The sequence below is a fragment of the Limanda limanda genome, chromosome 3 (genome assembly GCF_963576545.1).
Source record: "Limanda limanda chromosome 3, fLimLim1.1, whole genome shotgun sequence".
Lineage (NCBI taxonomy): Eukaryota > Metazoa > Chordata > Actinopteri > Pleuronectiformes > Pleuronectidae > Limanda > Limanda limanda.
Genome location: NC_083638.1, coordinates 25,467,663 through 25,495,345, shown reverse-complemented (window position 1 = coordinate 25,495,345; position 27,683 = coordinate 25,467,663). Strand labels below are relative to the sequence as shown.

General features: G+C 41.8%; 1 protein-coding gene across 2 annotated transcripts in view; it reads left to right on the top strand.

Annotated features, from left to right (window-relative positions):
* ankrd11 (ankyrin repeat domain 11) overlaps positions 1 to 27,683 on the top strand; it is a 96,158-nt gene that overhangs the window by 16,747 nt on the left and 51,728 nt on the right. For both annotated transcript variants that reach the window (XM_061068634.1, XM_061068633.1), the window contains exon 2: positions 7,924 to 8,003. The gene's annotated coding sequence lies outside the window, so the exon portion shown is untranslated. The remainder of the gene's footprint in view (positions 1 to 7,923; positions 8,004 to 27,683) is intronic.

Sequence of the window (27,683 nt, the reverse complement as noted above, 5' to 3'; positions counted from 1 at the left end):
GCACTACATTTGTAATGCCAATATACAGCCATGAGTTTGTAGTATTTTTTTACATCACCACAAAGTCAATAAATGTGTCTTTATTTTTGAACCATAACCACAACACTTTAAAGGAAGACGCATAAAGTGATAGAGATTAACTCCTCTATAGCGGTGTTATATTAATATGTCAGATGCAAAGGGTATTATTATCAAATATTAAATAAACTTATCAGACTCAGAATCGACATGAATGCAGTATTAAAATGACACCTTTTCTGTAATTAGTTGTTGGCTGTTATCACCTTAATGCTTGTTTTAACAGTAAGTTAAGCCCTTCAATCACTATTCTAAACTAACATTGCTAGTAAAATGTTAATCTGCTGCCAAATAACTGTGTAGTGAACCTACATTGTTTATTAGTTTGCTGGTGTACATTTTAATGTACAGTTCGCTCAGATAGAGGGGGAAATGAGCTGGGAAATTATATAAAAAAGCAACAGGCTGGGCCCAAAGCTCTGTGACCAAAGTGGTGTGAGGCTTTTCGAGCCCTCTGTCAGAAAATAAGGAAGCTTCTTTAAATTTGACTTCATCAGAATGTAAGACTTAAGGACCCAATATGCAACAAGCCCAAGCTGTAACTGTAACTATACAAGAACTACTTCTACGCTTGGTTGAAACTAGGGATGTCACGAGAACCGATACCTACGATACCTTTCGATACTAACATAACAAAACGATGCCGATGCCCAAGTTTTTGAAGTACCGTAGGCACTGTCAGCTTCGATGCCAGCATCTGTTAGCAACTTAGCATTAGCATCGGTGCTGCGCCAGTCGACGTTTACATTCTGAAAACCAAGACGGCAACTGCGGCTGCAGCGTTCGCCCCACCTCGACTTGTTTATTAAAAAGGCACAAAGAGTCGTGTATGGAAGTATTTTGCATTTGACGCCGGGTTTACACCGGACACGGAAGCAACGCCGCTGCTCCGCGCTAATCCTTAGCGCGCCGGCACATGGTTGTTTACACCGGAAGCTGAAGCGGCGCATGGGAGTGGATGGGAGCCAGCTGTTATTTAAGGCTTGGTGCTGCGCTTACGAGTCGCTTTGGCGTCGCTTCAGCGTCCGGTGTAAACCCAGCGTGAGGCAGATGTATCATTTAATGCATAACGTGTCTCACAACAAAGCGTCACTCACACGCGACCCCAACTACCGTATAACCCTCAGTATATGCGCAGCGCAAGCACATTGAATTACCGTATATGACATTAACAACATCCAAATAATGCACTTTTTTTTAACGGTGGTATCGAAATTGGCATCGAGAATCGTGTTATTTTACTGGTATTGGCACCGACTACTGAATTTTTGGTATTGTGACACCCCTAGTTGAAACCTATTTTTATTTTTATAAATCCATGTGAAGAATAACTAGTTGCAACGCCATGGATGTTTCACTTAATCAGAAAGGATTGAACTAGCTAGGGAAGAGACTTATTGGTTTAGCTTCTCTCTTGTTGATGAGGTCTTGGATTAATTTACTTGATCATTTTTAATGAAGCAGCTCTTAACAGCATTATTATGAATGTTTGAACAAGCACCGTGCTGTCATTGCTGTTCTTCATTTTCATTCCAGCTACATCAGAAGTTACAGTATGGCGGTACAGTATGATTTCTGAATCCATGGGACCATGGGAAATTGGAAAGTGTTTTCCTTTGTTGCACAGCCAAGCTGAGGATATGTTCATCTGCACACCCTGTATATAAAGAACACATGCAAGTGTCTGCTTGAGCCCAGCATTTAAAAAATAAAAAATAAAGCATCTTTTGAATGTGAAGGTTTTTCCCAGTCCAGAGAGCTTGTTACCTTGACAACAGCAGAAGATTCGTAGCAAGGGGAACTGAGCGTGTGAGCTGAGCTTGCAGTGGCATGGCTGTGCTGAACAAACAAGCGCTGTCGCTAACCATGTCACGAGCAGAGCTGCTGCTGCTGCGTTTCATTGCAGCTCTTCTCCACTCCCTGCTCCTCCTTCTCTAACTCCTCAGCCTTGATTTAATATCAGGCTTTTATTTGGCTGGCTTGTTGTTCAGCTACCCCAGCCATGTGACAGACTCACCTTTAATCTTTCCCATCTTTTATTTATTCTAACTCCCAGCTCCATCTCCCCCGCTCATGCTCCTGCCTGCACTTGCTTTATATACCTCTCATTGTTAACTTCTATGCAGATGTTTTATCTCACACTAGTGTGTTTGGTGTTTGGATAAACTGATTTGGATAGAGCTGTCCCGCTGCTGTCTGTGCTGGTGGAGATATGGAGGACCAGTGTGCTGTGGTCCCGCCCTGCAGAAGCCAGGCTTTATCAATAATGTAGATGTTTTTGAGGAGGAGAGGTGTGGTGTGTATCTCTTTTCCTTTCTCCTCCCCCTGGCCCATCTCTCCATCCCCCTCAGCTGTCTCCCCATACCCTCCAGTGTCAGGTTTCCCCTACAGTATTGGCGCATAGAAGAGCAGATGACTGAATCTAATTAGTGAAGATATTACAATAAGCTCCGATACCTGATGCTTTGACGTACTGCAGGCCAAATCCAGACGTCTATATTAAGCTGCTGTTGCTTCCTATTGTTCAATTGGTATTGTGCTCGGATCTTATATAGGCGTTCTTCACTGACAGACAACCCCCCCAGATATTATAGGCAGTGCTTCATCCATGTTTAGTACGTCATTTTAGTAAAAGTAGTTTGGTGTTTCAATTGATTCAATCGATTATAATCGGATGTCACAATACCAAAAATGTAGTAGGCCATGGCATGAGATTTCCACGATTCCCGATACGAAGATTTCAGTTATCAGATATAACTCAATGACTGAAAGACAACAGCAGAGGCATGCACATGCAATGTACTAACACACTGACACACTTATATACTCGAGTGTCAGGCTGCAAGCAGAAGGTTACTACAGCCGTAGTGACGGACCATTAAAACATATATTAAAATGCTAACCCTATCAGTGCCCAACCTCTGCGCCGATCATCAAATGACTCCAATCACACACAAGCTGACCCGATCTCAACAAGAACCTGCTGAACTCCATTTTCCTAGATAAACCTGCCTTAGCTGTTTCTGCAACAATGAGGTTGAAACACTGTGTTGCATCACAATCTGCTGAAAAGACTTTGCCATAAGTGAATAACTTGAGCTGCTTTCAGTAGTACACTGAAGTCTGGACATTTTCCTGAAATCTCGAGAGTGTCTGTATGCGAGAGTGTCCGCATCAATTGCTAATGGGATTTTCTGGACCTTTTCCTGGCAGGCCCCTGGTAAAATGTCTGAGTGAGGTCAGGAGGTAACGCAGCAAGAAAATGTTTGAGAACGTGAGTGAGTGGGCATGTTGATGATGTCTCTATCAAACGACAGACCCGAAATGGGAAGAATACAATTTTATCAGAATGAAAAAGAGGTACCATACACCTAGACGCCGATGTTGATGTTAACTTGGACAGATAATAAGATTTGACCGCTTTTGGCGATAAGGGCAGATGTTGATGTACTGTCAAACACTTGCTTGTTTTTATCACATTGCCATTGATACAACAGCTAACAACATGACTTTAGGCTAATGCATTATTTCATGAGTCTTTCATCAGGCTACTTTGGTCCGATATACTATATTTCATTGTGTCTAAAGGCACTACAGGTTCATTTTGTTTCGCTGAAAATTTCTGCCAACTTTTCTACTCCAGTGCATATCGTGTCCCGTATATGAACTCCGCTAAAATTTGGCTAGCCTGGGAATTCTTGTTCAAGATGATTAACTGTGCTGCAGATTCTACAGTGTGAGCATGAATAAATGTTTCGCTATGACATGTATGAGGAGGAGATATTTATGAAATCAGACATAGGTTAGTATTGTTGCTACAGCTGCTTTTTAGTTGGCTCTGTTTGTTCGCCGACATGACAGCCAGACACAAGACTGACTGAGTAGGTGTTCTGCAGGCCTGCGGGGGGTGCACAGTGATGTGTTATATAGTCCAGGTATCACATACGTTATGTGCTCCCATTGTTCATGCACATGGGCCCAGCATTCTTTAATTGTTTTCCAACCATGAGGTCTTGATAGCAGTCTGTCGTTTTTGGGTTTGTCTCATACACTAAATACACATTACCTTTATAGTTTACTATTTGAATCTCCTGCATGTCACCTCCATATCAAACATTGGAGCACATTTGAGGCTTTAGTCTGTGAATATATTGTAGGACAATTGTTGCAACGATTGAATTGAGTAAAACCAACTAGCAAGAAGCCGTGTTTGACTGAAACTAAACATTTCAGTCTCTCTAGTGCAAAGCCATTGCCCCAGCTCCAGTGAAGAGATTTATCCTTATCTGCAGTCATAGTCTGTCAGCATCAAAGACAGCCTCTGATTGTTGTTGAAGGTCACTGTTAAAACCAGCATTGGTCTCACCAGCTCTCTCACTTACAGCAGTGTTTTTAAAGAGCTTGTAGTGCATCTGCCTCGACCACACATGTGCCTCCTGCCCCCCTGTGCCTCACAAACGGTTCTGATCCTCACCAATATGGTGAAATCTCTGCTGCAGTGATGAGCTTAGATCTCTAAATCTCTGATATTTCAGCTGCTTGTCAACAGCGACATGTCTAGTGAACATGCAGATGAATTCATAATGCGGACATGTTGTCATGGTGATGCAGAACTAGAAATTTGCTGTATGTATGGCTGCACTTGGCTGAAGCAGGCTTTTGACTCGGGGCAAGGTTGTATTGAACCAAGGTTTAAAGCAGGGGTTTGGCCTCTGACCTCTAATGGTTCAGCTACTTAGTCTGGTTCACAAATATTTAATCACATCTATAGATTTTATTTTGTACAGACTTGTGCATTTAGATTTAGTAAATTTGACTATTCAGCAGATTTGCTATTTGTCATCCCCCATTCTCTCCTTCTGTAGTTTAGTCAAAGCCAATAAGCTAGGTAGCAACTGTTCCTGAGGAGCATGCGTCTTTGAACTTTGAACTGTCCCAACCTAATGTTGAGTGCTTGGTTGAACTTATCGAACATTTGTTGAACTTTACTTAGAAGCAATTCCAAAATAATTGACACCATGTCAAACAGGTCGTTTGTGTTGTGTTTAAAAGTCAAATGGTATCACAGCTCAACCAGCTAACTTGGATGCTCAGTCAACTTACGCTGAGACTTTCTGAGTGAACATATGATAATTGACATATATAATATGATTGATCTAATAATGATTGAATAGAGTTCACACAGTATACCATGGCCGGTTTAGTTAATCTAAACAGTACCCTCAGGTTATTCTTTTCCTGCAACCAATCGATGGGTGGAAGAGTAGGTGCGATTTCAGGCAACTTAGATTAACCAGCTACAGCCCTAGATAACTTTCAGCTTCCAACTAACTGGTGCAACTAGTTCAACATGTTTATTTATATTCTTAAGCTATCAAAGTCTTATCTGTTACACCACAATTCCTGTTGGCAGAGTAATGTGCCCTATGTCTTTGTCCTGTTCCCACGGAGGTGTTAGTTTTCTGAAGTGTGCTGTGTAGTGAAGTGTAAGGTTTTGCAAAGTAAAATCACAAAGCGATTGTTGGTTAACACTTGAAATTGTCACTGATAAAGCTAGTAAGTGTTCAGTTTTCATATTATGGAACGGCTTTCTTTTATTTCACTTCCTGACAAATTTCCATCTAGAAATGTTCATTGGAGTGACAGTCGACTCGTTTTCTTACAGCTCATTGTGTTGCTTGCTAGTTTGTCTTTACAATAGTGAATTGTATACAATAACAAATTATAATTTTGTAATAAAGAAAATTCATAGTTTTTGTCCCTGACTTACTTTGGTGTAGCGATTGTTTGTTGGTGCTGTTTGGATCGTTTATTAATCTCCCGCACTCAGATGAAACGGTTTCCTGTATGTTTTTTGGGGTGATTGTCCAAGTGAATTTATGCTGTGTCTCAAACTCTGTTGGGAGTATAGGGTTCTGCTTCCTGGCTGGATTATTACATTCTATCAACCCTGTGATTCCCACTGGGAAAGCCCCAGAGGTTCCACTTCAGAACAAACATAAATACACATCTATCCATCATCCTTCTTATCACTTAGGCCTTTCCAGCATGGTCTGGCCTTAATCTGTCCTGCGTACCCACCTGCCACCCTGCGTGTACTATCAGCTTTTGAGCTCTATCCAGTAAAACCTTGTACAAGAGTCCTGTTTGATATTCATACCAATAGCAGAGGTACAAGATCACTCCTACCCAATAATAATTTGTGCATGAATGCAGATTGTGAGATAAAAGGGACTTGTAAATACTATATCTATTTAAATGGTGTTAACCCTGACAGCTAGTTGCAAACGACCATTCGACTCCAATCCTCTTGTGATGCCGTAAACCAGATTGATGGAACAAATGTGGGTTCAAACTGGGGGGGGGGGGGGTGGTCCAATAATCACTGGAATGTTACCAGTTTAGCCTGACAATGGACCTCTGTTAAATACCCTCCCATGTCCCGCCTCCTAAATCCTGATAAATCCTTGTCCTCATAGTTGGGAAGAGACTGGGGGAAGGGACACTAGCCAGACAGGTCAGTAACATTAGCAGATCTCGGACTCTGGACTGTGGCTGATGTGTGTTCCAATTTGGCTCCTTACTGTGGACCAGATAAGGAAATGTTCTGAGGACAACCAGGTGCAATAGTCATAGGGGTTGGCTGCCACAGTCATCCTTATATGTGCTTCTTTTACAAACCATTAAACAGGACACAACTAAAGTTAAAGGTCAACATATCTTTACACAATCTTTGTTCATGAAGTTGATGCATTGTGACTGTCATTTCATGAACCCTCTAAACACCAGAGTTGCAAAGCACTGAGGCTGTTGGTGTAGTTTTGTTGGTGCATTACCTAACCACATCTTGTTTATAAATTCAGAAATCTTTGTCTCTCTCTGTCTATGATGTTTAGTGCTTTTATGAGTGCCCTTTGAGACCCCAACCCTCATTCCTTTTAAACTAGACTTGTTGTGAAGTCACGTATGTCACAGACATCCAGGTTGACATGTTTAGTAAGGGGAAGGGCTGTCAATTATTTTACACCATAAAACTGCAAGCTATTTATTTCAAGTGACATTAAAATCAGATGTTCATATGTAAGATTCCTAACAAAGCCATGTGAAGAGGACTTTTTGTGCAAAGGGCCTGTTTATGGCATTTTATGGAACTTTTATAAGTTTTCCATATGAACTGAGAAGTAGCAGTGAGCCTATTTTTACTTTTAAATTGCTGAAATCGATAGACCCACACACGTTTTCTACTGGCATACCTGTAGCTGTATTGGCTCGACTTTAATAATGTTTCCACCTCATTGCTGCACACCTCAAAATGCAGGCAGTTTATTAGCATATTTGTTATTTGAACACATATAAACAACTTTTGATTGTAGACATTCTATGGCATGTTATCAGCAGGTAAATCTTAAATCAAAATAAACCCCTAAATGTTGTTGAACTGATAATCTGTCTATACACAATTCACTTTGATTTGTCAAGGAAGGTGTGGGCTCAAGACATACAATTTAGTACAAGACAATGTAAAGGTTTGTGATAATGACTACACAGGAGCACAGGGGCTGGGTGCAGATATTCTCCATCTTGTCCAATGTTCTAAAATGGATAAAGACATGGTTTTGAAGGAACAAAAAACTGAACAAACAGCTCACTTTATTTCATTGCCTCTGTACCCTGTTCTGTCATAGGCCTCTCTCAGCTTGTCATATAACAGTGGGAGAACCGATCCTGGGAGGAGAAACATGATCCTCTGCATCCACCCCAATACCCATCCTTTGCAAGGAATGTGAAACTGCATGTTCTGTCCAAGTAATTAATGCCTGGTTTTGTTTTCATCTTGTTTTTCAGGATTCTGTGGACTCTGCAGCAGCAGGTGTTTTTCTAGTTGGATTTTAGCCCACTGACGTTCTCCCACAGCCATGGAATCGGTATGTTAATGAAAATCATCTTCTACATCTCCAAGCCGATATTCCGTCTTTAATGGCAGTTTGAATTGAAACCGTTAGTAAGCGCTTGCTTATTAGAAAGTTGTTTCTGACTAGTTCCTCATCTATTTGCACTATAGTACAAAATATGCAGTACATTATAGTGTGTGTGTGTGGACGTTGTTTTTAAAATTTTGGTAGGGAAACTTGAGACCCTTTGAGGATATACAATTTCCCCTATATCTTTTCATATCATATGCTTAGGTATACAGTCTTTCTGCTTTGGTTTCACTGCTAACATAGACCCCATACAGTTAATAGCCTAATCAGATACGGATAAATTTAAATGCATTATTTCCATTCTACCAACATAGTTGTATTGAAAAAATTACACCTGGCACCCGAAAAGTATTAGACTTTATTTGATGATCAGTGTTTAAAATGTGGCGCTTTTTTTATGTAGAGCGTGAATGCACGGCAGTTCAAGTCTAATGCGATGTATATCAGGCAAGTTCATATAAAATTATTTATATATTGTGCAGCCCTAGTACAAGGTTTTAGTACTTTATTTGATCTCTTGGTATGATGATATAGGTATACAAGAGCACAATGAAATGCCTTTGACCTTGCATGCCGCCCAAAGGGAAAAATTAAATGCGGAAGACGAGAGGGGGCCCTCCTAAAGAAGAGTACACTCCTGCTGTGGAGCTGGCCCTTTGCAATAATGAGGGTCGTTCATAAAAAAAATTGTCAGGGAACTCCAAAGGGTTTTATTGGTCTCTGAACACTTCTGTGCTTCTAAGAGATCATCTGATGATACACAAACCAAGCTCCTCTGGCCTTCCGCAAATAGTGCTGCCATTTTTCCAAGAGAATTAATTGGCAAAAAGGTTGTGCTTTTATATGCATTTATTAGTTTTGATCGAACTTAACCAGCTCCTATGCAGATTAGGGCTATATGGTTAGTTACCATGGCGATGTCACTTACCAATGTTACCCTGAATACCCAGGGTTAAATATTAAATGATCTCATAAATCAGACAAGCATGAGGCATCTCAAGCTCTTCTTTTTAAACCAAACAACTAGTGTATTGTGTTTGTTTTAAGCAGTATTGAAAAAGACTGCCTGTACATGAGTGCACTTAAAAGTCAGGCTCTACCTTTTATTGTCAGTCATGCAGGGGACTGTGTGTGTGTGTGCAGAAGGTGCTTGTACCAACAGGCAAGTGCAGCAGCATTGAGCTCTATCCACTGGAATGCATGTATTAAGAACAGGGCTTAGTGCATGGCTAACCTCTGCTTTCCTGTCCCTTTGTCAGAGGCTGTGTCTGTGTGTATGTGCTTGTGTGTTAGAGACTGTGAAAAATAGGTCACAGCTTCTGTAGTGCAGCGTTAGCATGTGTCCACCCGAAGCCCTCCATCACCCTCTCTCTGTCCCACTCACACTTACATTGCATACATTGAATACACACAACTACATCTTTTTGTTTTGATGATATTTTTGAGAGTCCAAATATGTATCTTTGACGCACTGGAGCATTACTGAGAAGGACCTATCCCCTGAAAGTGTGACAGGAAAAAACTAGAGCACATTAGCATCGGTGGTTCTCCAGCTTGATTGCAAGTCCACTACATCTGACAGTTTAGCTAAGGCTAATCTTCTCTGGATGCTAGAATTTATTAAACTTAAAAATATGTTTAGATGAGAAGAGTTGGTTCGAGATTTTTGAAGAACTCTGACAACAACTGCTAGCACCTTGAATCTACCTCTTTGTTCGAAAGGTGCTTTATAAATAAGATTGCCTCGCCTTGCCAAGATCTGTCTTTGTAAACTCTAAAACAAGGGTTGGTAATCTTGGAAAAGTTCAAGAACACCCTACTCTTTGAAAGAAAGCACCCAATACATCCCAGCCACCCGTCCCCCCGTCCCCAAAACACATGAACACTGCTTGATAACTGCTAGAATCCGACTTTTCTGTGACCTGCTCGAAACGTCCCGGCTATCATCTCTGCTCCGGTGGTGTATGCCTCTCTGCCCCAATCGTTTGAAGTTTCAGACCACTCCATTTGTTGATAGCTATGGAGACGTGAAGAGGATTTCAACTAATAAGAACATGTGTGAGAAACAGCTTACCAACCCTAACCCCATTTTTATGCGTGACGTCGCAAACACCTGATCATGCGAAGTATTCTGACACAGACAGGATAACATCTGAAATATGTGATTCTTTTTTATTTTTACAAACAGAAGTGTTCGATCCACAAAATCAGTGAATATGTGTTATTAGAAATCTGGGGGCTGATGATCGCTGTCTGCACTGCCTACATTTCTTGACCAACAGCTGCAAAACTGGCTCAGCCCCCCTCTTCCCCTGCACAAAGTCATCTCTCTCCTCTGTCTCTCTTACTCTCCTCCCACCTTCCTCTCTTGCGTCTGTTTGTCTGTAGCTGTGCACCAGTAAGAGCTGCTAATGTTTACCTCTCTGAGCTGCCTATATCTGCTTACTGTCAGTGGCAACCACGGAAACTGATCATTAAAGGTCCCATCGTATGAATTCCACTTTTGTAGTGCTTCTACACGTTAATTTGGGTATCTGGCATGTCTACCGTCCCAAAAACTGTGGAAAAACACAACTCCCGCGATCTGGTGTGGTTCCTCTATGTCAGGAAGTATGCGCTAGCGAGCGTCCAATGGGGTTATGGGCATTCTTTACGTCATTGGCAGTTTAGGGTTACGTCAGCGCAGAGACCCCCACCAACACTCGACCCACCAATCGATGGAACCACAACAGATTTAAGAACCACCCACTTTATTGACCGTCCATCGGTTTGCGCCGCGATTGCATTCTTGCGAGCCTTGTAAACACTTGGATAAGCTATCTAGCAGCATGAAACGAATTCGACCACCGAGAGCCACCGCGTAGCCCATAGCCCGTAGCCTGGAGCCCGGGAGGCGAGAGCCGGGAGAGTGAGCTGTTGGTGTTTTTTCCAGGTAGGAGCTCGGAGCTGCTTCACTGTGTTGATGCTGTGGTTATGCTGCCTCAACTGGATGTGACTTTGTTGTTGTTAGCAGCAGCAGCTAACGCTGGCTTCTGTGTGTGTGTTTTTCCCCGGTGGAAGCAGCATGTATGAATACAAAACAGCTTGCTGCTAGCGACGCTAGCCTAGCGTTAGCTGCGGCACCGGCACCTCCGTGCACCGCCGCTGTCGGGTCCGGGACGTCCCGGTGAGGGCTCCTTGGAGGTGCCGCTGTTAGCTCCGGGGACGTTCCGGTGAGGGCTCCGGGACGTCCCGGTGAGGGATCCTCGGAGGTGCCGCTGTTAGCTCCCGGAGTCTAGCTTGTGTGTGTGTATGTTTGTGGCGTTCCGGGCATGCAGCACGTTTACATAGAAAACAATGCACTCGGAGGCTAACCCGACTCGTAGCTTCTGTGTGTGTCTGTCTTTGTTAGAAACTAGCATTGGAACGTGTTCAAGGAACCCCCCCCCGGTCTCCGGTTGCATTGTACCGGTGCCGGTGGGCTCGCTCAGCGCCAGGGTGGCGAAGCGGAGGAGGAGGAGGGGGGCAGAGAGCTGCACATTATAACTTTTGTGGCTCTTACAGATTTGCTCCACGCAGCCCGAGCTGCACAAACCGGTGCCGGTCACCAGCAGCTCGTTGCCGCCTCCGTCGCTCGCTTTAAAATAGACTCATTCCCGGGGTTTTAAGTGCATTTCGCCGCAGAAGTTGCAGCAGTGTTAGCTTCCAAGGCTAGCCCCCACATCCCTTTGCCTGTGTGTGTCTGTGTCTATCTGTGTGTGTGCGTGTGTCTGTGTGTGTGTGCGTGTGTCTGTGTGTGTGTGTGTGTGTGTGTGTGCGAGCGCTCAGACACAATTATATACTGTATACACACATATCTAATGCATGTATTTAAATAAATGTACATCCTTATCAGAGGGTGTAGTAGTTTTAAAATTGTAGCTTCAATGAAGAAACACAACAAACAAATACAGAAATATATGTGCAGGACAGTGACTTAAAATTATTTTAACAACCTTACATATGCTAAGGAGAGATTTAAGACGTGAAAGTGGATGTGTGTGTGTGTGTGATTGACAGGGGGGGGCGGGGCGGTGAGAGAGGGGGGGGGGGACGGGACTCAAAAGAGGTCAATCTGCAGAGGGCTGTTTTAGACAGGGTAAAAAGGCTGTTGTTTTAAATGATCCTTGTGGTATTTTGACCAAAAAATGTTACAGACATTTCATTAAGACCCCAAGGAACCATATCAACTGTGGTAAAATGGGCATACGAGGGGACCTTTAAGCTTATTGTGGTGCCGGTAGTGAAATGCATGCTGTCTGCATGGGTGCCTATGGTGTCTGGGCGTGCTTGCACCTAACACACACACACACACCTTCTGTCACTCTCCTTCTACCTCCCCTCATGTGATGCCAGTCACATGGTTTCCAGGCAAGCGGCTCAGTAAATCAGAATCAGACTTTTATTTTTAACTGCTTTAAATCCTCCACCTGGTCTTCATCATTAGCAGAAGGGACTGAGGTGTGACGTGATTACGACTGGGTTTAGACACAGATTTTTTCATCAGTCAATTCATTCTAAAACACGCTATTTGTCACGATTCCATATCTGTTTGTTTAGGGATAATTTAGTTACCCTCTACTGCTATGTTTTAGCACTGAATACGTGAGAGTGATATGGGAACTAAAGTTATGGGTTCAGGCCTTTGTGGCATACCTTCTAAATTTACATGTTAGAAACAGTTTTTGGACCAAAGTGTGTTGAATGTGTCCGTTTTTGTCTAAAAGTGGTGTCGCCTCTGTGCTGTAGCAGCAGTATTGATATTAATCTGACTGGTATTCTTCAGCAGATGAGCTCAGAGGGGAGGGGTGTCGGCAGGTTTTCGATTTATTGCAGATAAAAAAGCAAAAATTCATGTTATCACACCTTCTCCACTGGTTCTCTCACAGCTCGCCTTCCAGCCCCTCCCCTTCCTCTAAAGCAGGGCTCGCTCCTCAGTGGGGATTAGTGTGTGCTGCAGCTCAGAACAGGGAAGTGGGCCCTGCTAGTGGTATTACATAACCCGCCCCCGCTAGTGCAGCTCGGGCTGGCCTGGCTGGAGAGACGACTATAGAGGCTTTGTTTTCCCAACCTTCCCTTCTTCCTCCCCTCTGCCGCTCCTCCTCTTCCCCTTTAAGCAAGCTGCATACTGATGCCGTATAGAAGGAGTCTGTTTGCCGGGAACAGGCGAGGCACTGTGGCATGGAGTGCAGAGAAATACGCTAATAGCAAGCTGAATGGTGCGAAGCGCACCTCTTAGGCAGAGGAATTTGAGGGCTGCCATAGGTCATACAATTTCAGGGAGATAGGGAAACAAGGGACTGCAGAACGGGGCTTTAGTATCCGCCCAGGGGTTCCACATCAGCATTCCCAGTGTTTATACAGAAGGTTAGAGTTATTTTGAGTGTTGGAGCTCTGTGCCAAATTTCTCAATGTTGACAGGTTATGAGATGCTTTCTAAGTATTTTTTGTGCAGCACATGAACACGCACGCACACAAGCACGTACACTATTCCCCACCTGGCAGTCTGCCACTGTAGGGTGGGAGTGGGAGGCCAGTGTGCTCTGTGTAATGGAGGTTCAGACCAGTTAGCACTCTGACTGAGAAGAAGTAACCCGTAGGCGTGAGAGTGAAAAAGATAAATAGCAGTGCACAGCGGCAGCTTTATGCACAACATCTTGCAGCAATGAGTCCTTTGCTTGCTCTTTATTTCTGCATTTTTCCTTAAATTGATGAGGAGGGAACGTAACTCGACACCAGAAGATACTTGGTGTTATGGGTATGAGTAGCAGGGATTTTTCCGTCTCACACAACAAAACACTTATTTGTTTCTACTGGCTTAAATTCAAATTTGGGAGGTATTTGAATACCATGCCTAGAATCATGCTAGAAGCATATTCAGCAAGTTATCTCTTTGCTTGACTGTCACACATTGCTGCAGCGGTTAATGTAGTTCATATGGTCTCGCTATGTGGTAAATTAGTCTCTGCATTTCTTCCTTGTTTCTGACTCTTCAGGGGTTTGGTTATTCATATGTGTTGAGGAATATATTTGTTTTAAGGTCACAAAAGCCATCAAGCGTTTCCAAAACTGTTGACAATGTTTACAAAGAAAAAGAATAGTTGTCATATGTTGATAGTGTAAACATTTAATTTACTAGCAAGCCCCTCTTGCTATTTAGATATGAATACAAATAATGTGGTTACACAAATTTGGGATATAAATAGTAGTATCTGTGCTGGTGCATGGGCTCCATGAGCACAGGATGTTGGTTTGCTTTCATCAGGATTTTTTCCTGCTCTTGCTGGGAGGTCATGGTTTCTTCCCAGGCACTGTTTTCTACAAACTTAAGTACACGTTAATACACACACGCAAACAGGATCTGTACCTGATGGTTAGACTGATTTAGACTCATTGCTTTATAATGTTGGTGGTCTATGAGTTGCCATGAATTCTACTGTCTACTTATTCCATCAGCGTCTTGAAGCCTGTCTTTTGAAGAACTGGTCTGTTTTATGTCATTCTCCCTGTTGAGTCATAGCTGCTGTCTTCGCCCTTCCTTTATTTCTTTCTGTGTGGCTCACCTCACTTTATCGTCACAAGAGTCGTGTCATGGAAGTTTTTTGGTTACTTGTAATTAGTAAAAAAATTACAGATTGTGTGATTTGGTTGAAGAATACTGTATCACATTATGGCAACAATAAATGTTTTATTAATATTATCTGATGTGTTTTTTACCAGCAGACCAACTGTATGCTTAATGTATTCATTTTGAAATTATGTTTGATTGGCATGGCGTTTTTCATATTGATAATGAACACAATTTACACAATAATAGACACTACAACATTATGATAGATAGTGATCAATGAAGATTATAATCTGTGTTATGGGCCCACTTTCATCCCAATGCTTCCTCCCTGCATATCAAATTTGAGACAGTCAAGGACTGTGTGTCTCTAGTTTGCATTTTTATACTATCTTGGCGTCATCTCTGCATTTGGAGATGGGCTTGAGTGTGCTTTCAGTACGTCAGCCATGAGCCAAGTTCCCATCAAAGAGTCGCTGCTGCACCAAAGACAGTGTTTAGATGTGATGGCTAATTTTAGAGCAGCTAGGCTCTTGTCCAAGGTGGGGGAGGATAAGATAACATTGAAGCAGCCCTCCCTCCTTACACAGTTTGGTTTTGATTGTCAAACCAATATCCATCATCCAGCTGTCTCCATCACCCCTCATTCAGCCCCTGTGAGTGTTGGGCACAAAATAATATTTTTGGGTGTAGATACAAACCTTATTTATGGTTACCAACTCTCAGTCCATGATCTCACTGAGGATCATACAAGCGAGGACATATTGTCATCATATTTTACTTAAATAAATTGGCATTAGTACAATTGGCATTTGTCATATGTTTTTATGAAGTTAAGTGCTACATCATCCTTCATTGTTTTGCAAATGCTCCAAACCACTCGGGACCATATCTGAAGACAATGTACAGATACACCAAAGGGACACATACTGCCTCACATGTCTCCACATCAATGTGCAAGAGCTCAGCCTGGATAAGCAGCTAGTTTGAATTTCTAAACTAAACCATGTGTTTGACTAATCCTTTGCTGTATACGAGTGCAGTGCGAGGCAATTGGCCTTTTTTCTCTAAGAAGGTAGTCAAAACCATGCAAAGGGCTATTTAATGCTGAATGAGAGCAGATAGCAGCTAAGCTCCCTTCTCTAGAGATTCTGGCCATAATGGCAGTGATAATGGACTGTGTTCTGATTTTGTTTATGTCAGAAAGGCATATGGTTTCAGGAAATCTGGCCCTCAATGGTTGTGGATATGTTACTCGTTCATTTATTTATTTATTCTCAACATGAGATCTGAATTCCATCAATTTGGACTCGCACACAAAAACATGCAGTTACACTCCCCCAGCACATCATACTTGTACACAGACCATGTGGCAAAGCTGTCCCTGTCTGGCCCCTCTCCCCTCTCCCTCTCACAGCCACAGAGCACTGACCTTGGTTTCAAGTAGCTGTGCTCTGTTAGAAAGCCAACACCTCTCCCGGGATGGGCTGACCTTGTTGTCTGACACACTGTAAGTCTGCACGCCCCTCTCTGTCTCTCTTATTCAGTCACACACACCTCAACCTCAGCGGTCTTTACAAGTCCCTCTGTGTAAAACTTCACCTTTGCAAAATCATGGATATTATACTGTAGAGGAGCAGGTCTCTTTGTATTGTTGTTTACATAAGAATGCAGAGTTTAGCTGGTTTGGGTTTCTCCCCTACCAGGTGTTCCTTCATCAGACAACCAACCACCTCTTCTCTCAGTGACAACATGCTCTTTTATGATGGTGTTTGCAGCCTTGCACATCATTGTCGCCTCCCTTTATGCCCCTAACTTTGATTCCCTGTAGCTGTCCAGCTGTGCAGTGCATAGACGGGTCCAGACATGTATATCCATTTCATTGTAGGCTCATAACTGATAGTGTTCTTATGTAGAGGAGGTTTTTCATCCATTCATGAAGCTTGCCTCTCTCAACTTGTGTTTTAGTCACACCGGCATAGGTTCAATTTGTGTAAAAAAGTATTGCTAGTATTTGCATAAAGTGTCAGCCAAAGCAAATATGAAGTGTATGACATTCATTGTGTCATACAGGTTGTTGTAATCAAAGAACGAATCATGAAATAATGAAATGAAATTTAAACAGGTTGTTCTATATTATGTAAAGTCATTATTACCAGCTTGCGCTTCAATCAAGCTATGTACTGGTACACATCCCAGAGCACATTGTTACATTTCCAGTCAAGTCGAAAGGAGAAAAATGTTGTTGGAGAAACATCAGGAATGTTCCTTTGGCGTCCAGGCTTCTGAGGTGGTGGGAAAGTTTGTGTATTTGACTGACCGTTGAGCCTGCAGCAGCAGTGAAGCTCAATGTAAACAATTATGTCCCTGTCACTGTAGTTCACCTGACAGCAGTTGACAAAAATGACCAACACAATTTCACATCTTATCCGAAAGGCTATAGCCTATGAAAATGGTAGGTTTATGATTCCTCTACAAAACCTCTCCACATGATCTCCTGATTTGATGAACATTTGGTTCTTGGCTGTGCATGTAGCAACATAGGTTAATAATGGCACCAACAATATTTAAAAGAAGCAGCCCTCATGGTATGTTTCACTTACACCTTATTTGATCTTCTAGTGTTTCATTCTATCACAAACTTCTGTTAGGAGCTTAATTTGATACACTTGAAACTTGTTTTTGTTTGTGGCGTGGACTTTCTATGTTTTACCACAAAACAGGAAGCGGTTTGTAACTCGATTGTAAATTGTAGAGATTGTAAATGGTCAAATCAGCCTCAAACCTCACATTTGATAAGAGTCCCGATTAACACTTCTTGAGGCTTAAACTTCACAACTTTCTGTTATTCCTATATTGTGATCCATTTCTTCTCACAACTGTCAAAAGGTATTTCCAAGCAGCAAAATGTGTATTTTTGCTCTAAGCTTGCTGTAGCGTACTGTAGAGAAATGTTAAAGACGTTCTCAGATGTTCACTTAAATGTATCGGCCAGGTCTTTGGCCCAGGGCATTAGTATCTTGTTGAAGGCCATCTGGAAAACCCTTCTGTACTTATTAAAAAATGAAAAAGCTATGCAAAAATGCTCAAAACTGTCAGCATTGTGGTTTGGTTGTGTGCAGTCCAGTTGTGTTTATGTGCTTTATAAAAGTTGGGCTTGGGCCAATAGCCAGCCAGGAGGACAGACGAGGAAGCAGATGGATCTGTTTGGACTTAACCCTTCCCACGCCACTTCATCCTCTTGGCCCTCCTTTTCCAACCTGCACGCCTCTCTGCAGAGTAGAATGAAGGGGGCTGTTTGTGTGTATGTGTGTGTGTGTGTGTGTGTGTGCGCGTGCATGTGGTTGTGGGTGAAGACAGAAAGCAGACAGACAAAACAAGAGGGAGCGAGAAAGTCTTTGCTATTGCAGACATTTCCATACAGATTCAGTCTGCTCTGAACTATGCTGACATATGGCTCCTGCTGCCATGTAGGAAATGCTCTGGTACTCGGCTCTCTGTCTCCGGCTCTTCCCCACCTCTGGTACTCTCTGCTGTCTGCTCTCTCAGCCAAACCAGCACTTTGCTTGTTTGTCCCACGAATGTCTTGCTCTTTCTGGGATGTTGAGTCACCACACCCAATGAGGTCCACTGGCTGTCAGCCGATTGTTTTAGCCACTCTGCCTCCCTTTCTCTTGCTGTAGCCATCTCAGTAGTCAACGTTTCACCTGCAAACATATAATTGCTGTTGGTCCCATGCTAAAAATGATTTTTTTTCAGTCAGGCACACACCACTATACGCAGTATACTTTTTTTGTACTGAGGGGTGAATTGCTCGTGACATTGTTGTTTAGCCCCATTTCATTGCCTGGCCAGTGTCTGTCTACAAACATGCTCAGGAGAGGGTTTGCAAGCAACAAAATGTGTCGCAGTCACTCCGCAGTCACTGCAACAATTAAAATACAATCCTCAAATGTAAAAAAGATGGTGAATTGAACAAACAAAATTAAACTTTCTCAAACTTGTGTAGTTTAAAAACAAGACAAAAAATGGAACAGTCGACAAAAGCAAAAGAGATATTCCCATAGTATACGTGTCAGAAAGCTCCAGGGTTTCCCCCAGAAAACTTGCTAAGCCTGGTGGTAGGGCTGCTAGAAGGCACCCGCAGGGGTGGGGTGGTTGAGTCGGATTTTGAGCTGGACACCATTGTTTCTTATACTCTAAACATGTTGCACTTTGTTTAATATGCACACCTAACTTTTTTATTTTGATAAGGGGTTAAATAGATACTTTGATATCTTTTTGAGTTGCACCGCTGACTTAACTTATAAGCCCTCTTTTTTATTTATTTTTATCACGTTGGAGTTGCTAGTTTAAACCTACAGTTTTGCACTTTAATATTTGAGCCTTTGTTTACATTTTATTTTGTGCTGCATTATATGGTGACATACAGTTTGTTGTTGAAATAAATTAAACACAGAACTTTGTAGGGCTATTTGAGTCCTCCTCATATTTGTGGAAAATGTATGAAATAAGAAGTACCCTATTTTTAAATAAATAAAACCAAATAGCTGCAGCCTAATCGTGTAACGGACTAGGTTTATGTTTATGTTCGGTTTTGACTTATGTTCAGTAAAACACTGTGTTGAAGGAGCGTTCTGATGTCTGAGGGTCAGTGAAGGCGACGTATGTTCAGTAAAACACTGTGTTGAAGGAGCGTTCTGATGTCCGAGGGTCAGTGAAGGCGTCTGGGTGGGACATGTGACTGTTTGGACCAATAGGATGGTTGCTTGGGGATCGGGGCTCAATGAGGAAGTGAAGTGTTGTTGATGTGCGCGAGTGACGGATTTTTTTTTTTTTTTTTAAATAAAAAAAACATGCGACGCTTAGCCTGGCGGGGGGGGGAGTAAGGCCTGGCGGCCCGCCAGGCCTATACAGCACTGGGGGAAACCCTGAGCTCAATATCTGGCTATATTTTAATAGATCTGAATCTCACTTTTTTAATATTCACAATAAAATATGCTCTGCATGCTTACCTTGAGGCATTCGAGAGTCATTCAGAATTTGTGTAGAAATGCAGGGTCCCACTATTATTGGAAATCAGTGTCGTCTGAGTAAAGTTTCTGGAAGACACCCTCCCTCCTAACCAGTGGACTGTAAATAGAAAACCCCGAGGGAAGATCAATACCAACTCTGCCTGTTGATGAGGAGGGAAGCTCACTGTGTGAAAGAGATGCACGGCATGTTTTATAGAGTAGATGTGCTCACATGGTATCCCCAAAATTGCCCCCATCTTTTTCCCATATTGGCATAGCTGGACAGGTCCATCTACTTTTGTATTTTGTTACCTCTGGTAAGGAGGTTATGTTTTTTATATATCAATGGATTTTGCTCAAAATGTTTCTTTGTATCACACTGACTCTTCGACTTATTTTTGGAGAAGAGAGCATCTGTGGGTCAATGCACTGATGTCATCTGTTGCCGTATGGTAACAATAGCTTTAGTTCCTCTTCCCATTTCTTCCTTCCACCCATCCATTACAACTACTACAGCCATTACCCATCGACTACACTCCGATCCCCCCTTTACCGTCCACCAACAGAAATAAGAGCCTTGGTCTTATTGTTCTCAGTGATGTAGATAACTATAACATAAGGGGAGCAGGAGAGCCAGAGTCAAGTAGAGAAAAGAGTATGGGGTAAGAGGAGGAGCACTGAAGGCTAGCATTTGTTTAAAAAAAGTTGAGTCTCACAGTCTCGTGTGACTGTTTTATGGATAGATGGTGGGGGATGGTACGTAGAGGGTTTAGAAAGGCACTGACCTCTGATCTGAAATACGTATTCTGGATTTTTTTAAGTCAACTAGTTCACCACCCTCTGGTGTCTGTCTCTTATCATTATCTCAGAGCGTCAACCAGCACCCCAGGATAGACTGTGCTGTGCTGTTCTTATATAATCAGAACTGTGTTCTTCTCGTGCTTCTTATTCTTACCTCTTGGCCTTTTTTGTGACCTTTGGCCAAACCTTAATGGCAGTGAATTGACAGCGTCACAAACCTTGCAGCCTTTGAGAAGCTGTTAAAAGGAGAAGGGATTAAAGTTAGACCTGTGTTCAAATTCAGCAAAGTAGGCTAGCAAAATACTGTTATGGTATGTGCTTGTTATGATATGTAATGGCGAAGCAGTAGTCAATGTTGATACGATGAAAGTTACAAACTTTGTTCTATGTATTTTGCATAGTTGCTTCAGTATCATCTGGAGATCAAATACAACATATGTCATAATTTCAACAAGCTTTAGAAGGGTCCCAAGAAACTATGGTCTTTGTTTATATATTCTCTTGCACAAACTCATAATAACTTTTGTTCACATTTTCTCAGAATATTTAAGCCCCAATAACAAGCCATACATCTGTGGTTCAAGTATTCTCTTTTCTATTAGTAACCGTTGATTTGTCACCATGCATTGTAGTACTTGCATGGTAGCTGAGAAAATGGGTTGACACATAATGTACCAGTAAATTACTTCCCAGTAGCCTTGGACTTAAGAATCTGGTATGTGTATGTGTGATAGAGGTGCAGTATTTTAAGGATACATACATACAAACATGGTTTCGTAAAAATAGAATATAGTAATAGCCTAAAATTAGGTAGTGCATGTCCTCTGTACTGATGCCTGGCCACTCACTCAGTTCTCCTTTGTTGAACAGTATTTTTCTGCTCTCACACCACCTCTGCTGTGAGAAGTAGTGATGTGTCGGTCGTGAACGATTCGTTCACTATGAACAAATCCTTACAAGGACTCGGGAGTAACGAGTCCTCTCAATGAGAGATTCGTTCATTTTCTTGTGGCCGCGCATCGGGACTGTTCCATAGGCTCAGTCAAGGAAGCAGAAATGATTCGTTCACTTCCCTACTGGGTCTTCGGGTACGAGTCTTTGGATCATTTTTCACGTGACCTGCATTGGCTCAGTAGAGGAGCGCTGGAGCTGTAGCGAGGGACGTTCACTGTCTCCCGGAGAAATGAACACTCTGTGTTTTTAGTATAGAAAGAGTGAATTATATTCGTTCACAAGTCATACAGACTGGTTTTGTTATTTCACTTTACATTAACACTTACAGTTTAGTGCAGTGTAATTGTTTGCCGTGATAATTAAATGCCAGTATGATAATAAATGACAATTTCAAACCATACAAACTGTAATGTTGTACTGTATTTAATAGGTTTACTTTAAAAAATATGATCTGCAGTAAACTGTAAGTGTAAATAACAAAACCAGTCATTATAACTTGTGAACGAATATAATTCACTCTTTCTATACTAAAAACACAGAGTGTTCATTTCTCCGGGAGACAGTGAACGTCCCTCGCATCTCCAGCGCTCTTCTACTGAGCCAATGCAGGTCACGTGATAAATGATCCAAAGACTCGTACCCGAAGACCCAGTAGGGAAGTGAACGAATCATTTCTGCTTCCTTGACTGAGCCTATGGAACAGTCCCGTTGCGCAGCCCCCCCCCCCCCCGTTGAAATGAACGAGTGACTCGAAAAAAGATTCGTTCCTTTTACTGAACGAGATTCAAAGAACCGGGTCGGTAAAAAGATCCGAACTTCCCATCACTAGTGAGAAGACAGAAATGAAAAAGTAAAACATTTCAGGAGAGCTCCTCTGCTCCCTCATTTTGTGTAACGAAGTAATGTACCAGTAATTCTAGAGGACCCATTCATAATGACCTGGTTCATAAAGTTTAACAATTTATTTGTGACATTGCTGTTGATGTCATTTATATGGCTGTAATTTGGCAACATTTTTAGTTTTAGCAAATTCTGGGATAATAGACCTTTTTGTTCCTACATCTTTGTTTTTGTTGTTTTTAGATTATAGTAGGTCTGTGGTGCGTCACTACTAGTTGTGTCCAAAATATTACATCTTAGTGGGAAAACCCTTGTTGGGTTTGGTTTCTTGTCATTAGTTTATGAATCAGTAATTCCTTTGCTCTTTCACTTTATTTTCCTAAAGCAGACTCTAAAAACATAAATGTGATAGTATCATGTGATGATCTTTCCCCGCAAACAGAGAGGCAGATCACAAAGAGCAGTTGGGAAAGTTGGTTTCTTGATATTATTGAGACACAGCACCCGGCCAGCTCTGTTCATTTATTGTCATTGTGTTTGACAAGCTTTGTTTTCCGATCCACATCATAATTTAAAACTGGCATTTTGAGATCTATCCACTTCGAAGATTGTTTTTTGAGAAAGCACAATGATGGATGGAAAAATATTGACTTTGGCCCAAACTTAGAGAAAATGACCCCTTTTCTGATTTAGCCGGCTTAGCGTGGATATTTCCGTAACTAGCAGTCATAGGCAGCAGCCATTCATGGTATGAAGTACCATTAGATTGCATCATTCAGATTTAAAGCTCTTCCTTCTCTGTCTGCCTGCCTGCCTGTCTTTCTCTTTGCTGCTTTACTTTCTCTTTCCTGTTTTATGTACAGCACAACATCCCTATTGTCTCTGATAGCAGTATTTGCTTAGACATATGTGATGGCAACTGCTACGACTAACTACTAATGTCACAGGAGGCTCGTCTGCAGTTTACTTGTTTTGTTTTACTGTCATAGCCAAACATTTCTTTTAATGGATTAGAATCAGTTCTGATGGATTAATGAATTATTGGGTGCGTCACGATTGGGGAAAAAAACTAAATCAATAACAATGTATTACAGCAAATTAGGTAAGGCCTTGTATCTTTGCCACAGATTGTTGCTTTTTTTTCATGGCCAGAAGGGAGAGTGACTCACGCTCATCCGCCCTCACATTTAGAGTTTGTGTGCTTGTGAGGAGCGAGCGGCTTGTTTGTGTGACAGTGATGTGTTCAGATAAGACATCAGAGGTGTGGCGACTGTCTATTTTCTGCCCTGCATCGTTATCTGCTTGCTCCTAGTCAAGTCACAAAGCCGGAAACTCACCCACTGCACATGTAGGGTTGTATTGTATTTTTGTCTTTTTGTCAGTCAGCAAAGCGCTGCTGCACGCTCTTCAGCAATACCAGTGTTGTGTGGATTGTGTGGAAGTAAACCGGACACAGCTCAAATACGCAAATATATCAACTTATACCTTATTTATTTATTCTTTTATTTCCAGTCACCACTCACATACTAGTAACCTAGTCAATGTAGCTATGAGGCAGGTTTTGGTCTGGTTAGGTCAAGTTGGCTCTGCTATTATCTTGATTTGTTTTTTACAGCCTATGTGCCTGTAATTGGGAAAGATATTGGTCCCGGACCCATAAAACAGAATTCCTGTCTGTTTCCAGTTGAACAATGTTAGATATCTCTCTAGCTTGCACAGAAGATTGCTTCCTGAGCCGCATTCTAGAACTGATTGGTCTTTGATGTATACGTTTTGTGTTGTGCTTTACAGCATTCACATTTTAACTGTTTCTGTCCTAGCACATGGACTTACTCTGACATTGTCCGGGCATTTTACTAAGGAGCTGTCAGGGAAAAACTCCGGAGAGCGACCAGAGCAACTGACCCCCACATCTGCATTATGTCATACAACCTCTCTGGATAGTTTGAATTTCAGTGCATGTCTGAAAGCAGAATCAATCAGAGCCTTTTATAAAGACGACCAGAAGCAGGGTACTTTTTTAGCAGGGTTCCCTTGAGACAAACTAATGCATCTATTCAATACACTGGATTGGTATCAGCATTGCTACTGAGCTTACTAAATGCTTTAGCCAGACAGGACAAATCCCCAGCAAATTATTTCTCATTTGCTTTTGGGAGGTAGCAACAGTTACATGTAATATTTGTATTAATATTCTCAAGCATTACAGTATTGCATATCCATTATTTTCTCATTGTGGTTCATTTCACAATTCCTATACATTTCATTTGGTTCTACCTCAATGTGAAAACAAGTTCAGCACATGATAAGGTGTCATTTTTCTGTCTAGTGAAATACTTCATTTTAATATGATTGGTGATATATCAGAGGTGAAAGCGTCAAAGGGAATTTTCTCTGCTCATATTCACTCAAATCATCCCAGCAGGGTTCTTCTTTATCCACTGCAGTCTATCATGAGAAATTCTATCTCATATTTTCCGTTTTTTTCATATTTATCTCAATGTGACCCACAATTCCAATTTATAATTCAATTCAGTTACGCTTTGATATGTAAATTACATTTTGAAGTATGGATTGCATGATTTGTACTTTTATTCTGTGAAGACAGAATCCAGTAGATGTTGCTGTGGGTGCTGCTAAAACTGTCAGTCTGATGTGGTTGAATGCTTGAATTGGAACAGTAAATTATCCCGCTTATGCCTGTATCACAGAGTAAAAAGCAGGGGGAGGAATTTATTAGCTCACATAAATAAACAAGTTGCTTGACAAACATTGAAATGGGTGAAATGATAAAGGCACATTTATTTGTATTATTTTCAAGAACTACATTTTCACCTTATTCTGATAATGGAAGATGTTTCATTCTGGCCTATCTTGGCAAACGCTTGAGAGCTTTTTCTTCTTGGTTTTGCTGCTGTGTAGTTCTTCACTCTGTTTTTGCTGCCCCTCTTGTATTGAAGTGATGTAGAGCACTGGAGCCTGAATAGGCTGAAATAAACAATAGGAAGTCTAATCTCTTCCCCAGCGTTCGCCCCCTGACTTTCATAGTCCCGTGTTTAGCCCTGAGCAGAGTGAAATGCCTTATTTCCAGCAACATGGCTGCCTCTCGACAACTTTGAATTATAGTGGAAAAGCAGCTTGTCAGTTTCTTCAATCTTCTACGTTTTCTTAGCTATTTCATCCTACTAAACTTAGTTCAATGAGTTCAACCAAGGTGTAGTTACCAAGCCCTTACACCAGCTGATTGTTTTCCTTTCAAACCAGATAAGCTCCAGTTTCTTCATTGAGCTGCATGGTTTTTATTTTCCGCCGAAATGTTGGTGACCTCAAGCTCAGTTCACCTGTGCTCTAGTTGGCATTGTATACTCCCATCTTTCCAGTGCTGTGGCTCACGTAGCCAACTGGTGTGAGTTGCTGAGAAACGAGGCCCTGCATAGCAGTGGAATAAAACACAGCACCTGTCACAGAGGCCTGAGGGGGACGAAGAGGACATTGCTATATCAGCATTGCTCTATGTATGTTTCTTCCCTTACTTTTTTATTGTATATACTCCATACTTTCCAGTTCGACTGCACTAAGTTTAAGTCTATACTGTAATGGTGAGTTCACCAGCCAATCCGGAAGAGCACGCAGCTTTCACCGGCTCCTCCAGGAGCTATGTCTGGTTGACGTTACCTTTGGCCTACCAGTGGCCGGTGAGTTTCATTCATACAATGTTTGGCTTTCGCGATTCAATCATCAAATATTTCAACTCGCATTGGAAGCAATTGACGTGAAATTTGCATCCAACGTGCAAATGGTGCGGCACAATAGACGAATGGGACGTTGGCCAAGAGAGAACCATTCAAATCTCGGTGTGGATCTGGACAAAGATACAGGAAGATAAAGGAAAATGTTGAATTTTTGCGTATCTTGGCAAACGCATGGGATTCTTTTTCTCCTTAGCTTTGCTGCTGTGTAGATCTTCAGTCTGTTAGGTCTTTTGAATAGGACGTGGGCCAAGACAGAACCTTTTATATCTTCGTGCAGATCTGGACAAAGGGACTGATCTTTTCTTTCACATTTTGTTATTTGATACTTTCACATATTTCTCTTGGAATAATGCATGTAGTTTGAACAAGCATATTTTGGGGACAGATTTCTTATAAAATATAGATCTAGTAGTTTTAAAAATGGTTTCATAGGGTGGCTGTTGTATCTTTGTGAAGGTGCTGTATGTGTTCTGAATCGCATTCTAGGTAAAGTTTAATTTTTATCTCTACTGTAACAATACCGATTTTGAAAGAGACTCGCATTCATTGTTATACTCAAGTGTTCTAACTACTAAACAAACGTATGGCAGTGCATGTTTGTGTGATCTAGACCACTCACTGGTTACTATGGCAGTAGGCTTACAGCAAAATAACAAATCCTCTCCAGATGAAGTTGCATGTGTTAAGAGCTGTGACTCAGTGCATGCACAAATGTAGTGACTACTTAAAAATGGGATAACATGTCATATTTTACAAAGGATTTAGTATTGCAGTACAGATAGGAGAAAATAGAAACAGGGTCCATTTTGTTTGAAAGAAGACAATAAGACTGTCAAGTTTGTAACATTCAAATACTAATAGCAGGTGCTTTTTGGTGTGTTTTTTCTGCCAATTTATGAACCACTCTACTGCTTCAGTTTATGTGCCATTATGCACATTCTGTGTTTAAGATTAAGAGTTTATATTTTGGATGGTCCTTATATGGCTGTTTACTAGTTTACATGTTACAAATTCACATTCAACTTAATATATGACAATACATACGATAAAAGGTCTCAAATTCAAGGGATTTTGACATTTCCAGCAAAGACAGGAAGTTAAGAAAAACAAAAATGCAATGGAGCGCTTCCCTGATTCTGGAAAAGCTGAGGCGGAGAGCAACTGCCTCGTGTTCAACCCATGTTCATAGTTTCAGACGGGGAGGCTGGCGTGTTTATGTGCAAGTCAGTAGGTGGATGGGGGAGCTGAGGGTGGCATCTCCTAATGGAACTGGATCTGTACGTGATCAGGAATGAGATGAGGCAGATCTGCTCCTCACCTGTCCTGTAGTGCAGGGTAAGACACGCACACATACACAATCTGTGTATCAAGGAAAGCCTGCCCTGAGTGTTTGCTGGATAATCTGATGAATCTCCCCAGCAGCATGTGTGCCCACCTGTTAGTACAGCCCCTTGTTCCCCCTTCAATCACTACCACATTACTGAGAGGGGGGGGTAATAGTATGTTTTCGCGTGGATAAGTGGGCAAGAGTGGCTTGCGGAATGTAAAGCCACTTAACTGTTGAAAGATGACTGGTTAAGGTGTGGTGGGTATAGGACAATATAGGGGTAGAGTGATGTGTGTGTGCTTTGCTGATTGAACCATAAAGATCTGGAGATTAGTGCTTTTGCAATCA